The following is an 8,125-nucleotide window of genomic DNA, read 5'->3' as shown; positions in this document are numbered from 1 at the left end:
TAACACAACATCATATAAACCAATATGCGGTATAACTCTCCATAATGCTCCGTCCTCCGATTCCTGAAAAGGTAAAGCTGTAGGGGTGTGAGAACCCAACCACACCGTCTCACCACGGAATTTCAAAATTGTCATAAGAAGATATTTAATAAGAAAACTGTTTTCAAGCTCAGTGATTATCATTGCCTTATGAATCTTTTAAAAACCAATAGCTAATCGTTCAAAACCTTTTAATAACTACCTCCCAAAAATCTCTCCTACTATCTCTATCCCACTAGAGCGAAGATCTCAATAAACTCCCAAGATAAAGAGAATGGTTATCCACCAACAAAGGTGGAACTACTCCAAAAGATGGTTATCTATTCTACTATAAATACTCTGACACCCATCAGGTATATTAAAGCCTTAATCTACTAAAAATCTTCTTAAAACTCTTTTTGACTTAAGCATCGGAGTCTCTTATAAGTAATACCCTCCACCTCCTTACGTGGAACTCGGACGGTGACACCTTGATAAACCACTATTTTGTGGTTTATCTTGTGCTAAATTGAGTGGTATTTATCAATCCTCTGCATACTTATTCATACAAATTGCGTGGTTTTACAAATCCTTCCTAGTGTTGTTCTATGATTGAAAACTTGTTTCCCAAGCCCTTAAATTGTGTATTTTTAATTCCACTTTTTACCATTCGATGTCGTGATCCGTGTGTTAAGTGTTTTCAGGCTTTATAGGGCAGGAATGGCCTAGAGGATGGAAAGGAAGCTTGTAAAAATAGAAGGAACACAAGAAAATAAAGGAGCTGACCAGCGAGGACCAGCACGCACGCGTACCTGACGCGTACGCGCAAATTGGTGCCTTCCTTATGGACGGGGACGAGCACCTGCCACGGACGCGCAACTTGCGCAGAGGACCATCAACGCACACGCGTCGTTGGCACGTACGCGTGACATGCGCCACGTGCAGAAAATGCAAAAAACGCCGGGGACGATTTTGGGCTGAGTTCGGACCCAATTTTTGGCCCAGAAACATAGACTAGAGCCAGGGGACAGTAGAGACTCAACACACATTCCCACATTCACTCATTCAAGAGTCTTTAGTTTTAGTTTTGGATCTTAGAGAGAAAGTTCACTACTTCCTCTAGGGTTCTTTGCATTCTTAGACCTTTCCAGTTTTATGCTATTGAGTTGGATATTACAAAGAGTTACTACCTCAGTGATGTTTTTATTCTAGTTTGTTTCCTATTCCTCTACTCTTTTTTATTTCCTATTTATCTTGTTCAGAGTTGCAATTGGATATTTTCTATTTTGGAATTCATTAATGCAAGGATATTTTTCTATTTAATTTCATTATTTCTTGATTATTTTCAATTGAGTTTAATTACCATGTCTTCTTTCTACCCCTTGAATATGTATGTGAAATTGGCACCCATGTCAATAGAGTAGACTCCCAACTTGACGTGGGAGTTGATTGATAGGAGACCCTTGAGTTGGAACACTCAAGAGTTAATTGGTAATCGGAAGTTGTTGGTTGGCTCTCTAGTCACTAACGCTAATCCTTCCTAAGGGAGAGGATTAGAACTTGTGAATAAGAATTAGCTCAATTACTTGACTTTCCTTCATTCATTGAGGGTTAACTAAGAAAAATAACAACCTTTTACCATTACTCTTGGGAATTTCCAACAAGGATAGAACTTCCTATTAATTTTCTCCCGGTCAAGGCTTTAATTTTAATTCCATAAAATCCTTCTTTAATTTCTACCACTTTGACTTATAATTATTTAATTGCCCATTCATCAAACTCCAAATTTCTGAGAAAACCCCTAATCAACAATTCGCACTCTCTTAGCAACTCGTTGGGAGACAACCTGGGATTTCTACTCCCGGTAATTATTTCTAAATTTTGTGACAACCTTTTCTAAATTGATACGCGGAATTTTCGTTGGTTAAGAACTATACTCGCAACGTTAGTTCATTATAAATTCTTAATCGACAATTTTCAGTACGTCAATTTTTGGCGCCGTTGCCGGGGAGTTGCAACAGTGTGCTAAGTTATTAATTAGTGTAAATATTTTTATTTATATATTTGCATATTTTATTTTTATTTTTATTACCATGAGCTGTATGTTTCTTTCATTGAATGACGCATTCACTACCTGATCCGAGCTTAGCCGCGTTTGATCCGGAAATTGAAAGAACTCTTTCCCATATAAGGCGAGCTCGGTGTCGGTTAGCCTTTGAGGGTGGTGAAGTGGTGATGAGCGGATAATTTGTACACTTTTTGGCATTGTTTTTAGTATGTTTTTGGTAGTTTTAGTTTAGTTTTTAGTATATTTTTATTAGTTTTTAGTTAAAATTCACTTTTCTGGACTTTACTATGAGTTTGTGTGTTTTTCTGTGATTTCAGGTATTTTCTGGCTGAAATTGAGGGACTTGAGCAAAAATCTGATCCAGAGACTCAAAAGGACTGCAGATGCTGTTAGATTCTGACCTCCCTGCACTCGAAGTGGATTTTCTGGAGCTACAGAAGCCCAATTGGCGCGCTCTCAACGGCGTTGGAAAGTAGACATCCTGGGCTTTCCAGCAATATATAATAGTCCATACTTTGCCCAAGATTTGATGGCCCAAACCGGCGTTCAAAGTCACCTCAAGAAATTCCAGCGTTAAACGCCGGAACTGGCACCTAATTGGGAGTTAAACGCCCAAACTGGCACTAAAGCTGGCGTTTAACTCCAAGGAGAGTCTCTACACGAAATTTCTTCATTGCTCAGCCCAAACACACACCAAGTGGGCCCGGAAGTGGATTCTTATGTCATTTACTCATCTATGTACTAGTTTTCTATAAGTAGGACCTTTTACTATTGTATAGAGACATCTAGGACTCTTGGTAGCTATCTTTGTTTTATGCTATCTTAGACCTTGGGAGGCTGGCCATTCGGCCATGCCTAGACCCTGTTCTTATGTATTTTCAACGGTGGAGTTTCTACACACCATAGATTAAGGTGTGGAGCTCTGCTGTACCTCGAGTATTAATGCAATTACTATTGTTCTTCCATTCAATTCCGCTAGTTCTTTGTCCAAGATATCACTTGTTCTTCAACTTGATGAAGGTGATGATTGACGCCCATCACCATTCTCACCCATGAACAAGGTGACTGACAACCATTCTTGTTCTACAAGCATCTGAGGCTTAGTGAATATCTCTTGGATTCCTGATTGCACGATGCATGGTTGATCGCCTGACAACCGAGTGCTCGCCTGACAAACGAGCCAACCATTCCGTGAGATCAGAGTCTTCGTGGTATAGGCAGGACCTGATGGCAGCATTCAAGAGAATCCGGAAAGTCTAACCTTGTCTGTGGTATTCTGAGTAGGATTCAATGATTGAATGACTGTGACGTGCTTCAAACCTGTAACCTACTGGGCGTTAGTGACAGACGCAAAAGAGTGATTCTATTCCGGTAGGGGAGGGAACCAAACCGGTGATTGGCAGCACTGTGACAGAGTACGTGCATTAGCTTTCACTGCGCGGATGGGAGGTAGCTGCTGACAACAGTGAAACCCTACACGAGCTTGCCATGGAAAGGAGTAAGAAAGGATTGGATGAAGGCAGTAGGAAAGCAGAGAGACGGAAGGGAAGGCATCTTCATACGCTTGTCTGAAGCTCTTACACCAATGATATACATAAGTATCACTATCTTTATCTTCTATGTTATTTCGTTCATCATCATATACATTTGAGTTTGCCTGACTAAGATTTACAAGATGACCATAGCTTGCTTCAATGCTAACAATCTCCGTGGGATCGACCCTTACTCACGTAAGGTATTACTTGGACGACCCAGTGCACTTGCTGGTTAGTTGTGCGAAGTTGTGTAATGCCATGGAATTGAACCACCAAGTTCTTGGAGTTCATGACCAGGGATTATGAGAGTTGTGAAAAAGTATTGTTCACAATTTCGCGCACCAAGTTTTTGGCGCCGTTGCCGGGGATTGTTCAAGTTTTGAGCAAGCTTTTGGTAACAATGCCTGGGATTGTTCTAGTTTGGACAACTGACGGTTCATCTTGTTGCTTAGATTAGGTATTTATTTTTTTTCGAAATTCTTGAAGATGAATTCTAGAGTTTCATGATGATTTGTTGAAATCTGGCTGGCTGAGAAGCCATGTCTAATCTGATTGGACCGAGGTTTCAACTTATCACCACAAGAGCTTGTTGATTCTCATCAATTTTGCTCTTGGAGCAGTGATCTGCTAAGATTTGGCTGACCTTTGGTCATGTCTAGTGTTTTGGACCGAAGCTTTCCTTGAAAGCTTGGCTGGCTGTGAAGCCATGTCTAATTCCTGGACCGGAGTCTTAGACTAGCATTGCACTGATTCCTGGAATTCTCATCAAGGATTTTGATACCTTTTCCCACTTAATTTTCGAAAAACACAAAAAAAAAAAATTTACAAAATCATAAAAACCAAAAATATTTGATGTTTCCTGCTTAAGTCTAGTGTCTCATCTTAAGTTTAGTGTCAATTGCATGCATTCATTCATGTGTCTTAAGGATCCTCAAGTAATTCTTGATGATTTTTGTGTTCTAATCTTTGAATTCTATTGACTTGAAGTATTTTGTGCGTCTCATATGCATTCTCATATTGTTAATGTCAGTAGTATACAAACTGCTAAATTTGGTGTCTTGCATGCATTGTTAATTGATTCCTTTTGCATTTTGATTATTAAAAATCCAAAAATATTTTTAATTTGTGTCCTTTCAAGTCAATGATACAAAGAATTGAAGATTCAGAACATACTGCAGAGAAATTATACAGAAAAAGCTGAGCATTCAAAAATGCCCAGTGAAGAAGGCAGACTGGCGTTTAACGCCCAAAGAGGTAGCATTTTGGGCGTTAAACGCCAGAATGTATACCATTCTGGGCGTTTAACGCCAGGATGGTGCTAGGGGGAAGATTTTGTTTTCAAAATCAATTTTTTTTCAAGTTTTCAAAGTTTTTCAAAAATCAAATCTTTTTCAAATCATATCTTTTCAATCAAATGTTTTCAAAATCAATTTCTTTCCTTTTTCAAAGATACTCACTAACAATTAATGATTTGATTGAACATTTTTTGCCTTTTCTGTTGAGGAAGGTTTTATGTTTGAATCATATCTTTTCTTGTTAGGCAAGTCATTAATTTTTAAAATCATATCTTTTCAAATTGTTTTCAAATCATATCTTTTAAAATTGTTTTCAAATCATATCTTCTCAATCACATCTTTTTAAAACCATAACTTTTCAATTAAATCTTTTCAACCACATCTTTTTCAAAATAGTTTTCAATCAAATCTTTTTAATTTCTAATTTCAAAATCTTTTTCAAAAATCACTTGATTTCTTTTTCACTTTTAATTTTCGAAAATTATCAATCAAATTTTCAAAATGTTTTCAAAATCTTTTAAATGAATTTTCGAAAATTCTCTTCCCTCCTTCCCACATCCTTCTATTTATGGAGTACCACTCCTTCTAAATGCACAATTCGAACCTTATCTAATTAAAGTTCGAATTCTTCTTCTCCTTCTTCTTTCTATTTCTCTTTTCCTCTGACATTTCAAGGAATCTCTATACTGTGACATAGAGGATTCCACATTTTCTTTTTCTCTTCTCTTTCATATGAGCAGGAGCAGAGACAAAGGCATTCTTGTTGAAGCTGACCCTGAACCCGAGAGAACCTTGAAGAGAAAGCTAAGAGAAGCCAAGGCACAACTCTCTTTAGAGGACCTGACCGAATTCTTCAAGGAAGAAGAACACATGGCAGCCGAAAACAACAACAATGCCAACAATGCAAGGAAGGTGCTGGGTGACTTCACTGCACCTACTCCTGATTTCTATGGGAGAAGCATCTCTATCCCTGCCATTGGAGCAAACAACTTTGAGCTTAAGCCTCAATTAGTTTCTCTAATGCAACAGAATTGCAAGTTCCATGGACTTCCAATGGAAGATCCTCATCAGTTTTTAGCTGAATTCTTGCAAATCTGTGACACAGTCAAGACTAATGGGGTTAACCCTGAGGTCTATAGACTGATGCTATTCCCTTTTGCTGTAAGAGACAGAGCTAGAATATGGTTGGATTCTCAACCTAAAGAAAGCCTGGACTCTTGGGAAAAGCTGGTCAATGCCTTCTTGGCAAAGTTCTTTCCACCACAAAGATGGAGTAAGCTTAGAGTGGAAGTCCAAACCTTCAGACAGAAGGATGGAGAATCCCTCTATGAAGCTTGGGAAAGATACAAACAATTAATCAGAAGATGTCCTTCAGACATGCTTTCTGAATGGAGCATCATAGGTATTTTCTATGATGGTCTCTCTGAACTATCCAAGATGTCTTTGGATAGCTCTGCTGGAGGATCTCTTCATCTGAAGAAGACGCCTGCAGAAGCTCAAGAATTGATTGAAATGGTTGCAAATAACCAATTCATGTACACTTCTGAAAGAAATCCTGTGAACAATGGGACTAGTCAGAAGAAAGGAGTTCTTGAGATTGACACTCTGAATGCCATATTGGCTCAGAACAAGATGTTGACTCAACAAGTCAATTTGATTTCTCAAAGTCTGTCTGGAATGCAAAACGCACCAAGCAGTACTAAGGAAGCTTCATCTGAGGAAGAAGCCTATGATCCTGAGAACCCTTCAATGGAAGAGGTGAATTACCTAGGAGAACCCTATGGAAACACCTACAATTCTTCATGGAGAAATCACCCCAATTTCTCATGGAAGAATCAAGAGAGACCTCAACAAGGTTTCAATAACAATAATGGTGGAAGAAACAGGTTTAGCAATGGCAAGCCTTTTCCATCATCTTCTCAGCAACAGACAGAGAGTTCTAAGCAGAATACTTCTGACTTAGCAACAATGGTCTCTGATCTAATAAAGACCACTCAAAGTTTCATGAATGAAACAAGGTCCTCCATCAGAAATTTGGAAGGACAAGTGGGTCAGCTGAGCAAGAAAGTTACTGAACTCCCTCCTAGCACTCTCCCAAGCAATACAGAAGAAAATCCAAAAGGAGAGTGCAAAGCCATAACCATGGCCGAATATGGAGAGGAAAGAGAGGAGGAGGACGCCACTGAGGAAGACCTCAGTGGGCGTGTACCAACCTCCTCTGAGTTCCTCAATGAGGAACAATGGGAATCTGAGGCTCAAAATGAGACCATAGAGATTCCATTGGACTTACTTCTGCCATTCATGAGCTCTGATGAGTACTCGTCCTCTGAAGAGGATGAGTATGTCACTGAAGAGCAAGTTGCTAAATACCTTGGAGCAATCATGAAACTGAATGACAAGTTATTTGGAAATGAGACTTGGGAGGATGAACCACCTTTGCTCACCAAAGAACTGGATGACTTGTCTAGGCAGAAACTGCCTCAAAAGAGGCAGGATCCTGGGAAGTTTTCTATACCTTGTACCATAGGCACCATGACCTTCAAGAAGGCCTTGTGTGACTTAGGGTCAAGTGTAAACCTCATGCCCCTCTCTGTAATGGAGAAATTAGGGATCTTTGAGGTGCAAGCTGCAAGAATCTCATTAGAGATGGCAGACAATTCAAGAAAACAAGCTCATGGACTTGTAGAGAATGTTTTGGTGAAGATTGAAGACCATTACATCCCTACTGACTTCATAGTCCTAGAGACTGGGAAGTGCATGGATGAATCCATCATCCTTGGCAGACCCTTCCTAGCCACAGCAAAGGCTGTGATTGATGTTGATAGAGGAGAGTTGATCATTCAAGTGAAGAATCCTTGGTGTTTAAGGCCCAAGGACATCCCTCTATCATCATGGAGAGGAAGCATGAAGAGCTTCTCTCAAAACAGAGCCAAGCAGAGCCCCCACAGTCAAACTCTAAGTTTGGTGTTGGGAGGCCACAACCAAACTCTAAGTTTGGTGTTGAACCCCCACATTCAAACTCTAAGTTTGGTGTTGGGAGGTTCCAACACGGTTCTGAGCATTTCTGAGGCTCCATGAGAGTCCTCTGTCAAGCTAATGACATTAAAGAAGCGCTTGTTGGGAGGCAACCCAATGTTTTATGGTTAACTATTTTCTTTTGTTATTTTATCTTTTTTGTAGGTTGATGATCATAAGAAGTCACAAAAACA

General features: G+C 39.5%; 1 non-coding gene across 1 annotated transcript; it reads right to left on the bottom strand.

The window, feature by feature from the left end:
* Positions 1 to 6,191: 6,191 nt before the first annotated feature.
* On the bottom strand, positions 6,192 to 6,299 carry LOC130951208 (small nucleolar RNA R71). The gene has a single exon (XR_009073877.1). It is a non-coding gene; the product is annotated as a small nucleolar RNA R71 (small nucleolar RNA).
* Positions 6,300 to 8,125: the final 1,826 nt, after the last annotated feature.

Source organism: Arachis stenosperma, chromosome 1 (assembly GCF_014773155.1).
Source record: "Arachis stenosperma cultivar V10309 chromosome 1, arast.V10309.gnm1.PFL2, whole genome shotgun sequence".
In the NCBI taxonomy this organism is placed as follows: domain Eukaryota; kingdom Viridiplantae; phylum Streptophyta; class Magnoliopsida; order Fabales; family Fabaceae; genus Arachis; species Arachis stenosperma.
Note: the sequence above shows the minus strand (reverse complement) of the source record. Positions and strands in the feature narration are given on the sequence as shown.